Below are 14,212 nucleotides of genomic sequence, written 5' to 3' on the forward strand. Positions count from 1 at the left end.
TACTTCTGCAAAAAATTCCATTGAGATTTTGATAGGACTTTCATCGAATCTTAGATTGCTTTGGGTAGTATCAATATTTTAATAATATTAAGTTTCCAATCCATAAACTTGGGATCTCTTTACATTTATTAGTGTTTTTAATTTCTTTCAGTAGTGTTTTATAGTTTTCAGTGTTTAAGTTTTTTACTTCTTTAGTTAAGTTTACTACTAAGCATTTTATTCATATTGATGCTTTTGTAAATGGGATTGTTTTCTTAATTTTCCTTTAAGATTGTTTATTGCTACACAGTAAAAACACAACTGATTTTTGCATGTTGATTTTGTATCCTGCATTTTTGCTGAATTTATTTAACAGTTGTGTGTGTGTGTTTGAATTAAATTATTATGGTTTTCTACATTTCTGATCATGTCATCTGTAAACAGAGACAGTTTTACTTCTTTCTTCATGATTTGAATGCTTTTTACTTTTTCTTTTTCTTTTTGGCTGCCTTGCAGCATATGGAGTTCCTGGGCCAGAGATCAGATTTGAGTCACATTTGTGACCTACACCACAGCTGAGGCAATGCCAAATCCTTAACCCACTATGTTGGACTGGGGATCGATGCACTCCAGAGACACCACCAATTCCATTGTGCTACAGCAGGAACTCCTGCCTTTTACTTCTTTGTCTTACCTAATTGCTCTGGCTAATATTTTTAACACTGAGACCAATAAAGAGGTGAGATTGGATATCTTTGTCTAGTTCCTGTTCTTAGAGGAAAAGCTTTCAGTTTTTTGATGCTGAGAATACTAGCTGCAGTCTTTTCATATATGGCCTTTATTACAATGAAGTAATTTCCTTATAGTTTGTTGAGTACTTTTAATATGAAAGAATGTTGAATTTTGTCAAATGCTCTTTCTTCACTTATTGAGATGATCATGTGATATCTATTCTTGATTTGTTAATGTGTTGTGTCTAGTTAATTTTTGTATGTTGAGTCATTTTTGCATCCCAGGGATAAATTCCACTTGGTTGTGGTGAATGATCTTTTAATATACTGTTGAATTTGGTTTGGTAGTATTTTATTGAGGATTTTGGCATCTATATTCACCATGGATATTAGCCTGTAGTTTTCTTTCTTTTTTTTTTATATATATGTTTTTGTATGTTTTTGCTGTCAGGGTAATACTGGTGTCATACAATGAGTTTGGAAATATTTCCTCCTCTTCAATTTTTTGGAAGAGTTTGAGGACAATTGGTGCTAATTCTTCTTTGAATGCTTGGTAGAATTCTCCAGTGAAACCATTTGGTCCTGGGATTTTCTTTGTTGGAAGGTTTTGATTAGCGATTCAAAATTTGTACTGTTTTTAAGAGATTGACTACTTTAGATAGCTCACTTAAGTGGAATCATGAAGCATTTTTCCTTTTACAGTTATAGGTCTGTTCAGATTTTCTATTTCTTCATGATTTAGTCATTGTAAATTGCAGGTTACTAGAAATTTATCCATTTCTTTTAGGTTATCCAATTTGTTGGCATAATAATCTCTCATAAACCTTATTATTTCTGTAGCATCTGTTTTAATGTCTCCTCATTTATGGTTTTATTTTATTCTTTTTTTGTTAGTTTAGCTGAAACTTTTAAATTTTGTTGATTTTTTTAAAAGCCTACTTGGTGTTGCTGAATTTTTCTATTGTTTTTCTATTCTCTTCTGTTTATGATTTAATACACAATTTCCTTCTGTCTGTTAACTTTGGGTTTAGTTTGTTCTTTTCAAGTTTATTGAATTATAAATTTAGGTATTTGAGATTCTTTTCTTTTTTAATGTGTGTGTTTAGCACTGTTAACTTTCCTCTAAATACTGCTTTTATTGGGCCTCATAAGTTTTAGTACATTGTTTTTTCTTTGCCTCAAGTTAATTTATAACCTCCTTTTTGATTTTTCCTTTGACTCATTTGTTGTTCAAGAATGTATTGCTTAATTTTAACATATTTGTAAAATTTCCAATTTTCTTCTATTTATTTCTAGTTTCATTCCATTGTGGCTGGAAAAAAAATACTTGGCATGGTTTCCTTCTTAAATTTGTTAAGATTTGTCTTGTATGAGGAGGTATTAGCTCAAGGGTAGGGCATTTGACTGAAGATTTGTCTTGTGACCTAATATGTGATCTATCCCAGAAAATGTTCTTCAGTTTAGAAGAATGTGTATTTTTTTCTATTGTTGCTGTTGGTTGGAATGTTCTGTATATCTATTAAGTCCATCTGGTCTACAGAGTTGTTCCAGTCCTCTGTTTTTTTCAATTGATCATTGTCTGGATGTTCTTTCATTATTGAACAATGGTAATGTTGTCTGTTTATCCCTTCATTTCTGTCAATGTTTGTCTTGTATATTTGGGTACCCTGATATTGGGTGTAAATATATTTAATAGTTACACCTTCTTGGTGAATTGATCATTTTATCAATATACAATGTACTTCTTAGTCTCTTTGACAGTTTTTGACCTAAAGTCTATTTTCTGGTATAAATATGGCTACTCTTGATCTTTCTTGGTTACTATTAGCATAGAATAGCTTTTTTATGTTTACTTTCAGCCTATGTGTGTCTTTAAATCTAAATTTACACACACACACACACACACACACACACACATATATATTTTATTTTTTCTTATTCTTTTTAGGGCTGCACCTGTGGCATATGGAAGTTCCCAGGCTAGGGGTCGAATCAGAGCTGTAGCTGCAGGCCTACACCACAGCCACACCAATATGGGATCTGAGTTGCTTCTGCAACCTACACCATAGCTCATGGCAATGGTGGATCCTTTTTTCTTTTTTTTTTTTATTACTCAAATTAATTTATCACATCTGTAGTTGTATAATGATCATAACAATCTGATTTCACAGGATTTCCATCCCACAGCCCAAGCACATCCCCCCACCCCCAAACTTCTCCTTCAGAGACCATAAGTTTTTCAATGTCTGTGAGTCAGCATCTGTTCTGCAAAGAAGTTCCATCTGTCCTTTTTTCAGATTCCACATGTCAGTGAAAGCATTTGATGTTGGTGTCTCATTGTATGGCTGACTTCATTTAGCATGATAGTTTCTAGGTCCATCCATGTTGCTAAAAATGCCAATATTCCGTCCTTTTTGATAGCTGAGTAATATTCCATTGTGTATATGTACCACATCTTCTGGATCCACTCCTCTGTCGATGGACATTTAGGTTGTTTGCATGTCTTGGCTATTGTAAATAGTGCTGCAATGAACATTGGAGTACATGTGTCTTTGTGAGTCATGGTTTTCTCTGGATAGATGCCCAGGAGTGGGATTGAGCAATGGTGGATCCTAACGCACTGAGCAAAGCCAGGGATTGAACTTGCATCCTCATGGATGCTAGTCTGTGGTTCTTATCAATTGCACAGTTACCCTTTCTGCCTTCTTTCGGCAATTAAGCCATCTCAATTGCCGTTGACTTATTTTGTCTGCAGACCTTGCCTGTGTTGCCATAGCTTTCAGTGACTACTTCTTCTATAAATTTCTTCTAATTTTAACACCTATACCCATCAATGAGTACAGGAACAATGCTCTATCCATCTCAATGTCCCATCACAAGTGATGTCTACCCATGGCAGGTTTTTAGGAAATGCTGTTGCCAGTTGTGCTTTCCTTAAGGAAGGTGGGCAGATTTCACTTTCTGGAAGTAGTGAGGAATTGAAGGAACTCAAATTCTCATTTATCTTTATTTTTTTTTCTTTTAATTTGAGGCATCTTTAGAGTGAAGTTGAGAGCCCAAGCTATTGGGAAAGATTCTACCTGTGTGGATAAGGTTTTCCATTTTAATATCTCCTTCCCTTTTTGTGCCATGGTGAGGTATTATATCAGGCACAATGTTTAATATAATGACAAAGAGCTTAAAACAAAAATCACTGCCAGAGTGGGGGCCTGGACTAGAGCTTAACTTGGAAATATACATCTTGTTTCTGGATCTCCTTTGGTATTTTCTAAACATCTCTTTTTTTTTTTTGTTTTTTTTTTTCTTTTTAGGATCACACCTGTAGCATATAGAAGTTTCTGGGCAAGGGGTTGAATTGGAGCTGCATCTGCTAGCCTACACTACAGCCACAGCAACACCAGATACAAGTCACATCTGCAACCTATGCCACAGCTTGCAGCAACACATGATCCTTAACCCACTGAGTGAGGCTAGGGATTGAACCCCCATCCTCATGGATTCTAGCTGGGTTGTTAACCCAGTGAGTCACAATGGGAACTCCTTTCTAAACATCTCTCGATGTTCCCTTACTTGGAAAAGGAATCTTAACTTTATTCCAAAACTCATGTGAAACTTTTGATATTCATTCATTCATCTCTTCATAACTCATTTGTTGAGTACCTAGTGTGCCAAGCCCTGCTTCAGGCCTGTGTAGCCTCAGTAGGGCCAGTCTGCTAATTAAGTGCTTACAACTTTCCGAGCTGGGGTGTAGAGAGTAATAGTAATTCCTTAAAAGTTTGCCTCCTCCACTTTATTTAGTAAAATGGTGCAAATTAAGCACATCTAGAAAAATGAAACATACCTGAAATAGAAAAATATAATCATTGCAAATGTTTACAAATACAAGGTAAATAGATCCAGATTCATGCAAACACAGAACTATAAATATAAGGCACATGTGTGTACAATATGTGTTCCTAATGCCTATGCAGACCCTTGTAAGTTGTCCATTTCAACACCAAATATTAAAATCTCCTTAAAGATGTCAACAAGTTGCTAATTCATGGTAATATAATTCCACTCTAAAATCTACAGTTCCAAGTATAACTGGTACATAATTTTCATTGCTGATATTGAAGCCTCAAGTAATAAATTGGATAATTACTGTGAAATTACATGGCTTTTGGTTTCTATACACACTGATAGTGACTAAAGGAGGGATGGTTTCATTTTGTATATTTATAAATTATTCACCTGTTCTGCTGGAGTTCTTGATTTTGCATTCATATATTCAAGTAATATCTCATTTTTGTGAGCATTTGCCCATGGCTGAAAAATAATAGAGCCTAATGAAAACAAAACCAAGTTATTGGTGTTTGCTTTACAATGTTCTTGAGAAGTGAATCTCATTTAAAATTGTCATTTGTAATCTCTAGACCTAACCAATTCATTTGAATTTTGGAGGTTAAGCCTTTTCTTTTTAAGATTTCTGGGACTATGACTTAGGTACAACACGCATAATTCCGAGGTAACTTGAAAAGGAATTTACACAGAGCTATATTGGAAACATGAGCAAAGGAAAATTATACCCAGCTTCTGATGCTATTGCTGCTTGTATAAAGGATAGCAGAATTTTTTGCTTGTTCATTATCCCTTCTACCTTCTGAGGGTCATTCTCTGCTCACGATGTATTGTATCCTGGCGGCAATGTCAGCAAGGTACTCTGCCACTCCCAGCCAGAAGAAGAGAGCTCTCACTAATCTACTCCTGATGTTATTCTTGGAAATTTGAAAACTGACTGGAATGGAGGGATGAAAAATGGAGCTGACTCATTGTATAAGCAGTATCTAAAAGGACCACCCTAGTGCTTATATTCTCAAATAGTCGTATGTTTCTGATGTTTCCAAAGTTTTGTTATTAACGTTTTCCTTAGATTCTATACCTTTTCATATCATTTCAATACATTCCCTTTTTCTGGGAGGCAGAGTCTGATGTTATACTGAGCTTGTTTGTAATGTTTGCAGTCTAAGAACCCTAACAGAACTTGGGATTTCAGAGGTAATCATAGATTCATAGAGACTTTACATTTGTAATATACCCAAGAGATCATTTAGTCCAAACTTCGCATTTTACAGATAGAGATAGAAGCCTAGAGAAGAGCTGACTTGCCTAAGGTCATAGAAATATTTGTCAGTAAAGCAGGAAATAGAATTAAATTTGTTCAGTTCTACCAGTATGGACTAGAGTTAGATCCATAGATTTGAAAGATATAAAAAAACAAAGAACTTACCTAGAAAACAGTAGTAACACATTATCTTACTATTTACCCAATTTAGGTAATGTGTTATTACTGTTTTATAGGTGAGCTGAGATTCCAAACAATTGTGACTTACCTGGTTTTGTGGATATTAGATGGTTTTTCTTTAAGATCCATGCTCATTCATATTTTTCTTTGGGGAACTCTCTCTCAAACTCTTAGTCTATGTGTTCCAGTGGGACTGATCATACTCCTGGGGGTAGATTCATGAACCGGATGTACCCAATCAAAACATTGCATTTCCATGGCCACAATTATTGGCAATTGTACAACTAAAGCTGTATGACATGGAAGCCAATAAGCATCAGCCCTGAGACTGTTTGCTAAAACTATTGGGAAAGAGAAATTTCCTTCCGTTGGTCTATAAATCAGTGTCTCGACAGGAACTAAATGAGGCATTCTAATTTGAATGATTCAAGGGAGGTCTATTTACAAAGGGACTTTTAACAAGAGTGCTCCAGGAGACACTTCAATATCCTAAGGCTAGCAAGATTGGAAGAACTGTCTCCCTGAGGCAAAGAGATGAGAAGAGGAGCAGGTACAAGTAATCAGAGAGAATCATGTAGAAGAGATCACTTTGGTCATGGGACACAGACAACTCAAGGTGATCTTTTAGGAAGGGAGTCAGCCAAATGAATACCACGCCCACCTCTCTTTCCTCTCTCCTCCTTCCACGGCATGCTATTGCATGGGAGTAATTTGAGGTAGTCTATGCAAGACACTCTTTCAGGCAAAGACCAGGGTGAATAAGGGTGGAGAATGGGCATGAGGGGAAGTTGGAAGATATTTGTTGCAGCTGCAGATACTACACTGAAAAGATGATTTTTTTGATAGGAATCTCCTCAGTTTTTTCAACTTCTTTGAGGTATAGTTAATAAAATTGTAGGATATTTAAAGTGTAGTGTGTAATGATTTGATGTATGTACACATTATGAAAGGATTTCTTGCATTTTTCCATTTCCCCAATTTCTTGACAGGTTTTCTTTGTGTTTAGGTTTGGAAAAGCATACTTTTATCAAGAAAGTCCAGGAAAGAATTCTGACATGGAAACAGTAGTATCCATACTAACTGGCTCTCGATTTGCTCCTAAAGACTAGGTAAAACAAATCCAAGCCTCCTATATTAGCTAGCTCTTTGCATAATTAGAGTCAAATCTCTTGTTCTTGCCTGTGTATTCTTTCCTAGGCAAAGAAGTCCTATTTATAGCAATGTTCTGATGCTTTTTAATCCCTTCACCGTCCTTTTCCCTAAAACAATATATTAAGAAGGAGGTGTTGTTTTTACTGACAAGGGATGCTCAGAAGAATCAGAGCTCGTGGTCCTCAGTTTCACTGGAATCTGCTCATATGCATCATCCTCATTTTGAGGGGCTTACCCCTTTTCATTCAACATTTTAACCTTAATGCAAGACCCTATGAGCTCCTGATGCATTTTGCATTATAATTCAGCTACCTTTAATATTAGATTTTTTGCTTTGGTTTTCTGAAATCTCCACCTGTGCCTATAAGAGATAATGATTTCTTTAAGTGTAGTCATAGCCGCTTTCTCGTTCCTTAATCAAACTTTGAACTTGGAATTTAAAGCACTAAGTTCATCTTTTCTCCCCAGGTTCTCCTTCACTCTTAGGAACAACCTATCAATTCTTTATTTTTACTGAAATGTTCTATAGCAGCAGCTATTTGGTCACTCGAGGACTTCTCTTGTATAGGCACATGATTCTGAGTGCTACAGATAATTTATGTAAAAATTTTTCCACTTCAGCTGTGGATAATCAGTGTTCCTTCTATCACTGGCAACTGGGTCATTAATGCCTTTTGATCTAGTCAGATAGAAGAACCAGTTTCTAGAGGGGAGAGAGATGTATTCGGTGCAAAATTTAAAGGGAGTGCATAAACAACCCTGAGAGTGAATGCCTTTTTTAAAAATGATGGTTGATTTACAATGTTTCTTCAGTTCCTATTGTATAGCAAAGTGACTGAATCACACACAGTTCCCTGTGCTGTACAGTAGAGCCCCATTGCCCATCCATTCCAAATTTAACAGTTTGCCAATGTCTGAATATTTGCATTCTAGATACTTGCTTGCCTCATGCTAGTCTCTGTACTCCAAATAATCAATTCCAGGTTTTCACTTTTAAGGTTTTGTTTCCTTGAAACACCTTAGCTTTCCATTGCTGTACAACAAGACACCTACAAAATCAGCCGTATATTTATTTGTCATTCTGTGGGCTGGCAGTTTGGACCGGGCTCATCCATGTGATGGCTGGGCTCACTCATGCATTTAAAGATAAATGGTTGGTTTTCTAGGGAGTGGCTGGTCTATATGACCTCACTTACATATCTAGGACTCAATTGGGATTCAACTGGAATGGCTACAACAGTTGGGACGACTGATCTTGTCTACTTCTTCATGGTCTTGCTCACCATGTGGTGTTTCATTCGCATAGGGGCTAGCCTGGGGTTGTTGATAAAGTGGCAGTGTTCGGAGACAGTAAGAATGGAGGTAGTACATGCACAAAGGTGAGAGTAGAACTAAGAGGTCCTACAACATCACTTTTACTTTCTATTGTCAAAGCAAGTCACATGGCCATCCCAGATGAAAGAGCAGGGAAACTGATTCTCTGTCTTGATGGTTGGAACTTCAAAGAATTTATAGTGATTTTTACTCCCATCCCTCCCCACCCTGCAGTATATCCTCTGGTCATACTTACATTTTTCCCACATACAAAATACATTTATCCTCTCATAATGGGATAAGATCTCCCAAAGCTTCATTCCATTATTGCAAAGGCTTGAAGCCATTATCTCCCTATCTTTATCAGGGCTACATGGAGATTGAAGTTCCTCTAATGCAGCTGCTTGAGTAAAGAGAACTATTAATTAAAAAGAGAGTTATCTCTCTCTCATGCACATAGCATACAGTGGTGAGATAGAGAAAAGATAACTGCAAAAGACACATTCAAAAAGAGGAGGATTGGAGTTTCCTTGTGGGGCAGCGGGTTAAGGGCCTGGCATTGTCACTTCAGTGGCTTGGGTGACTTCTGTGGTGTGGGTTAGATCCCTGGCCCAGGAACTTTCACATGCTACAGACACACCTCCACCTGCATCACCCCCCCAAGAGAGGAATGTTGCGAGGTAAGGAGTAAAGAGTTTCCATAGAAATTCTGTAATCTAGCAGGGCACATGTCAGAGCTCCCTACTCCAGTGCTGGAACATGTTCATTGACATGGGTTTAGTTTTCAACCTGTGTGTGATTCTCTAACCCACTGTTCTCCTTTGTTCTCCATTCTCCTCTGTTTTGATAAACTCTCTGAGCTTTTTTTTTTTTTTTTTTTTTTAGTAAAAGCTGGCCTGTGTTTGTAGCTGAGTGCATTATCAGCCTACTTTCTGCCCAGAGAAAGTTCGGAGTCCAGAGGACTTTTTTCATTTTGAATAATTTCGACTCCTTTTCATCCAGTTTTGTAGTGTTAGTACAAGTTTCTTAAAAATTTTGTGGATTTCTATGTATCTCATTGAGTTTAGTTCAGATCCAAAATCCATATCATAAAATCTTTTTGGGAAATACATCTCCTTACCTTATGCTGCAAGTCAGAGACCCTTAAGATTTTAAACTTCTTTTTCCTTACTGAAAAGACTTAGTTATTAATTTAAAATTTCTGGAGGTCTTATAAAGCTTCTTACAGTCATAGTTTTAGCTTTACTCAGACACTGATTCTTAATTTAAGAAGTTTTTGCTGGCTGTAGAGACTAGAGAATGAGAAATTAACTTTATTTCCTAACTCAGCAAATCCTAAATTGCATATGTATCTCTCTCTCTCTCTCACACACACACACATACACAGGTGTTTACTTATAGCAGTCTTATTTGCATATGTAATTTAAATATTCTGCTGGAAAATTGGTCGTTTCTCTTTTTAGCTCATATTTCTCTTCCTAAAACTTGTATGTAGATCAAAGATGCCAATTGACACTTTCAGAATTCTGCTTGAAAATGTTTTGGGCAGATCCACCAGTTTATTTGGTAAATTCTCTATCTTCTGAATCACCACAAGTGACAGTTTTGCCAATTGTTTAATCACTGTATAATACTGATTGTCCTCTTTTCTGGCCTCCAGTTTACTCATTGCTCTTTTAGCCACTGCAAACTATGTCCTAGTTGCCTTTCCAATCTCTACTTGCTGCTGTCTAAAAGGCAATGGCACATATTGTCAAGTTTATGCTATGGCCGTTTCTGACTTCTATGCAGAATTTTCTGTATTTATCAAAGATCAGTCAGGGAAGCAGAGCTCCCTGGATAAGGGATTGATCAGAGGAATTATACCTGATACAATAATGGAGGAGCTGTTGATGTAAAGGTCCAAAAGAAAAGTTGAAGTAGCTGAGAAATATATTGCTAACCAATCTTTTTCGAAGTATTGATGCAAAAGGACAAGTTGGAGCTTCCAGGGGTACCTGGGAAGTCAAGTATGTCCAGCTGCTAATGTGGGACCTAGAGGGAGCAGCTCATGGTGAATGAAGTCAATGAGAAGTTGCTGTCTCTGAGGAGCTACTGCCTGTGTGGGTCTTCTGTTAAGTGTCTGGTGCTGAGCCTGGGACCTGCTGTTGTTCAGCAGAGCCAAGGTATGGAAGAGGTGTGAAGCATATAGAGAAGTAAAGACACGCTGGAAACCACTGGGACCTCTGTGTCTGCCACTGACCACAATAAGACCTTCAGAGAGTAATGGCCTCTGCTGTACTTCTGCTCCTCAGATTACACACAACTTATTCTTTTGGTGGATTTTCAATCAGAATCATATATGGAAGGGAATTTGGGGAAACCAACTTCCTGGTTTAATCAAGTTGAAAATTTAACAATCCAGCATAAACCCTTTCGTATCTTACTCCATCAATAGTTCCAAGATGCACATACAATTAGAAAATTTTGATACTCTTTTTATTCCAACTGCATTACCTTCTCCCTCCTTTTTGTTTATACATCAGTTTACTACGGCTCATGTTTCCTACCAGAGAAGAATTATTATCCCTTATAAGAGCACTGTTTAAATAGCCTATTAATTTTACAAACTCCAACAGTGGCTCTCTGTGTACCATGTACACTCTGTTGGTGTTCATTTAATTCTGGACCCATAATAGGAATGTCAGAAAGAGCTTCTTACTATAAATTAATTGAAAATGAAACCATCTTACGGGGAGAGTTTCCTTCTTTTTTCATTTCCTCTGGGGGGAAGCTACACGTATTTTGTTGTAACCAATTCCTCCTTTGACCCAAAATGTTCTAGGGGATTTGATGCTTTTCTTTGTTCTATAGATGAAGAAACTGAGATCAGAGTTGAAAATAACTGCTCAAAATCACAGAGCTATATTTTAACATAACTGAGAATAGAATTTACCTACGGCAACTGTGGTTTTCAAGCACTTTTTTTAGTTATGAAAGTCTTTGTTGAAATGAAATTGTATCTAGCCCACAACATCAAATTGTTAGAAGTAGAACTGCTGTGATTGTTATTGTTGGTGGTGTTGGCAGGGGGAGAAGGAGGCAGATATAAAGATCTGGAGCTGCGCCTGGTCCTCCCACCCACCCTGTCCTCTGTTTCCAGCTCTCAGGGTCTCCAACCCTTGGAAGAGTTCCATGGAATACAGTTTGCAAAACACTGTGCTACACTCTGCCCCTTGCTTTCTCCTTTTGCTCTATAAATGGCTAAACAAATTCACAAAGGAACAAAACAAAATCACACACACACACCCACTGCCCCCAGCCCCTCCCCTAAGCAGGAAGTTTTGTCCACTTGGGAACCCCAGTGGGGATCAGAGGAGTCAGTGTCATTTTCAGCCCAGCAGTACAAAGTGCCCATTCTTGCACTTTGAGTGATGGCAGCACAGCCTGGTGGGTCTCCTATGGCACATCTGAAGGGCTGTATCTCACAGGAAGTCGTGCAGCTCTTCAGAGATAAGTTTCACTGGGGGAACAAAGAGGGGTTTTGTTCACTGCCTCAAGAATGATGCATTGAACCTGGACTTGGCTTTTCAATTCATGTTGCTGGAAACAGGGCAAAAATGACCCAGTGTGCTCTTTTCTTCTTTCCAAGTCAGGCAGAGTGGCATCCTTCTCTTCTTGCATTCCAAAGGGATTGAGAAAGAACTCTCCCCTCTTCACCGTACCTATCATTTCTGCTACGCCCACCACATTCCCTGAAATCAAGTTTGAACATTTATAATTGTGCTTATCTTACACATTTCTCCTGTTTGGGGAATCTGGGCAGTTCAGATTGACAATAAGATGCTCCAAACCTTGGAAGCTATTGTTAAGGGTTTTTGACCCTAACAGTTCCAGCCAATTCCCATTGAGTTACTGTTAAAGCTTTTCCATTTATGGGCGAGCATGCTTGTGAGTTAGGACAAACAGACTTGTGTTTGATGTCTGGATTCCCTTTGACTAGATATTTGACTTTGACCTTGGGCAATTTTCTAATGTCTTTGTACCTGACTTTCCTCATTTGCAAAATGGGAATAATGACACCCCCCTAAAGATAAAACATCAATCCCAGAAGGATGGAGTATTTGGTTTAATGTCTCAGAGCAAGTTAGTGCCAAGAATACCTGGGTGAAGCTTCCAGTGTGAGTTCAGGAAGCTGGACTGCTGGTGTGGCAAGCACCAGCCTCTCACCTTTGGGTCTCCCTCCCAGCTTCGGAGGCTCAGGTCTGATCACATTTGACTTTCCAGAAGCTGTATATTTCCTGTGAGATAATGAGGTATGGTATGGAGGCAGGCAAGATTTATATGGCAGTTAAATGTAGTTTGGTATAAAAAATATGATTGCATTATTCACTGTGGCATAGCAAAGATCACCTCTGCCCCCTTGTTTTTGACTGGATCAGCAGATATAGACCACGATTAAGGAAACACTGTCAAATATTTCTTTATAGTTTTAATTTTCCTCTTACTCTCCACTGCCTGCAATGCCCTTGCCTTTGGGGAAAGTGGCAAAATAAACATGGTCTTTCTTGTTACTTTTGTCCTTTCTGCTTTTAGGGAGTGATTTAAGAATTCAGACTGGCTCTGGTGGTGGATTGCCATCTTTGGCATGTTGCATCTGGGAATGAGTTGGCTGAGAAAAGATTGAGAATCTCCACTCAAACGAAACCAAAGGCCTTTTGGCGGCTGAGAAAGTTCAGAGATCAGAAGATCCTTGGCCCCCTGAAGCAGCCCCCCATTTCATTTCTGGAATGCTTTCATTGTTAGAAGCAAATACTTTCTAACAATCAGAGATGTTCCATGATGGGTCGGGTCAAATGTGGCTTTTGAGCTCTCAGTCTTAGAAAGTGGTTGAACATAAATTAAATGTTCCCCTTTCAGGAGAGCTATCAAAGAGAGTGCTACATTAAGATTAGCCAGTCTTGGGCTTAAAGATTAACCTGCAGTTTCATGCTCTAAACTCTGAGTCTCAGTTTCTGCATATGTTAAATGGAGCTAATAATGCTTACCTCACTATGTTGTTCAGGGGTTAAAGTGAGATCGTCTTTATAAAATGCCTGGTGTATGATAGGTTCTCAACAAATATTCCAGGTCAGTTTGGAGTCCTGTGACGCTTAAGAGAGCATCAGTGGTCCAAAGAGTCTGAGTCTCTGTTAAGGGATGGGGTATTTATATCAGTGGCGATGTCGTGGACGTGGGTTAGATTGGATAGGAGAGTGGAGTGGTGAGAGGCAAGGGTTTTGTGAACTTATTAAACTTTCTACCTTCCCAGGAAGAACATCTATCTTTGGTGTTCCTGCATTACAAGACTCTTCTGAGGAGACTTGGTATTGACTGGTGTCTTCTCCGATAATTTATGAACTCCATGAAGGCAGGGGCAGAGGCCCATTTACCTTTGAACTTATAGCTCTCAACACAGGGCCTGACCCACAAGTACTCAAAGAACATTTACAACTACTCTTCAGGTTAAGAATGTGAGCTCAAATGTTGAACTGTCTGGGTTTGCATCCTGGATCTGCCACTTGGTATGTAATTATGAATGAGTTAGTCACTTAATCTCTCTATACCACAGTTTCCTCATCTATAAGCTGGGTATATTAATGGTACCTATAATGTTTGGGGACATAATGTGATAAACAATAGGTGTAAAACATCTAGAGTATACCTGGAAAATGATGAGAGCTTAACAAGGCTAGTGATCATGTAGTTATTGATAATATGAGACCCCAGAGAG

At 38.0% G+C, this 14,212-nt stretch overlaps 1 long non-coding RNA gene across 9 annotated transcripts in view; it reads left to right on the forward strand.

Annotated features, from left to right (window-relative positions):
• Positions 1–14,212, forward strand: part of LOC110261419 — a 137,352-nt gene that overhangs the window by 17,835 nt on the left and 105,305 nt on the right. The window lies entirely within an intron of this gene.

This window comes from Sus scrofa, chromosome 6 (genome assembly GCF_000003025.6).
Source record: "Sus scrofa isolate TJ Tabasco breed Duroc chromosome 6, Sscrofa11.1, whole genome shotgun sequence".
Lineage (NCBI taxonomy): Eukaryota > Metazoa > Chordata > Mammalia > Artiodactyla > Suidae > Sus > Sus scrofa.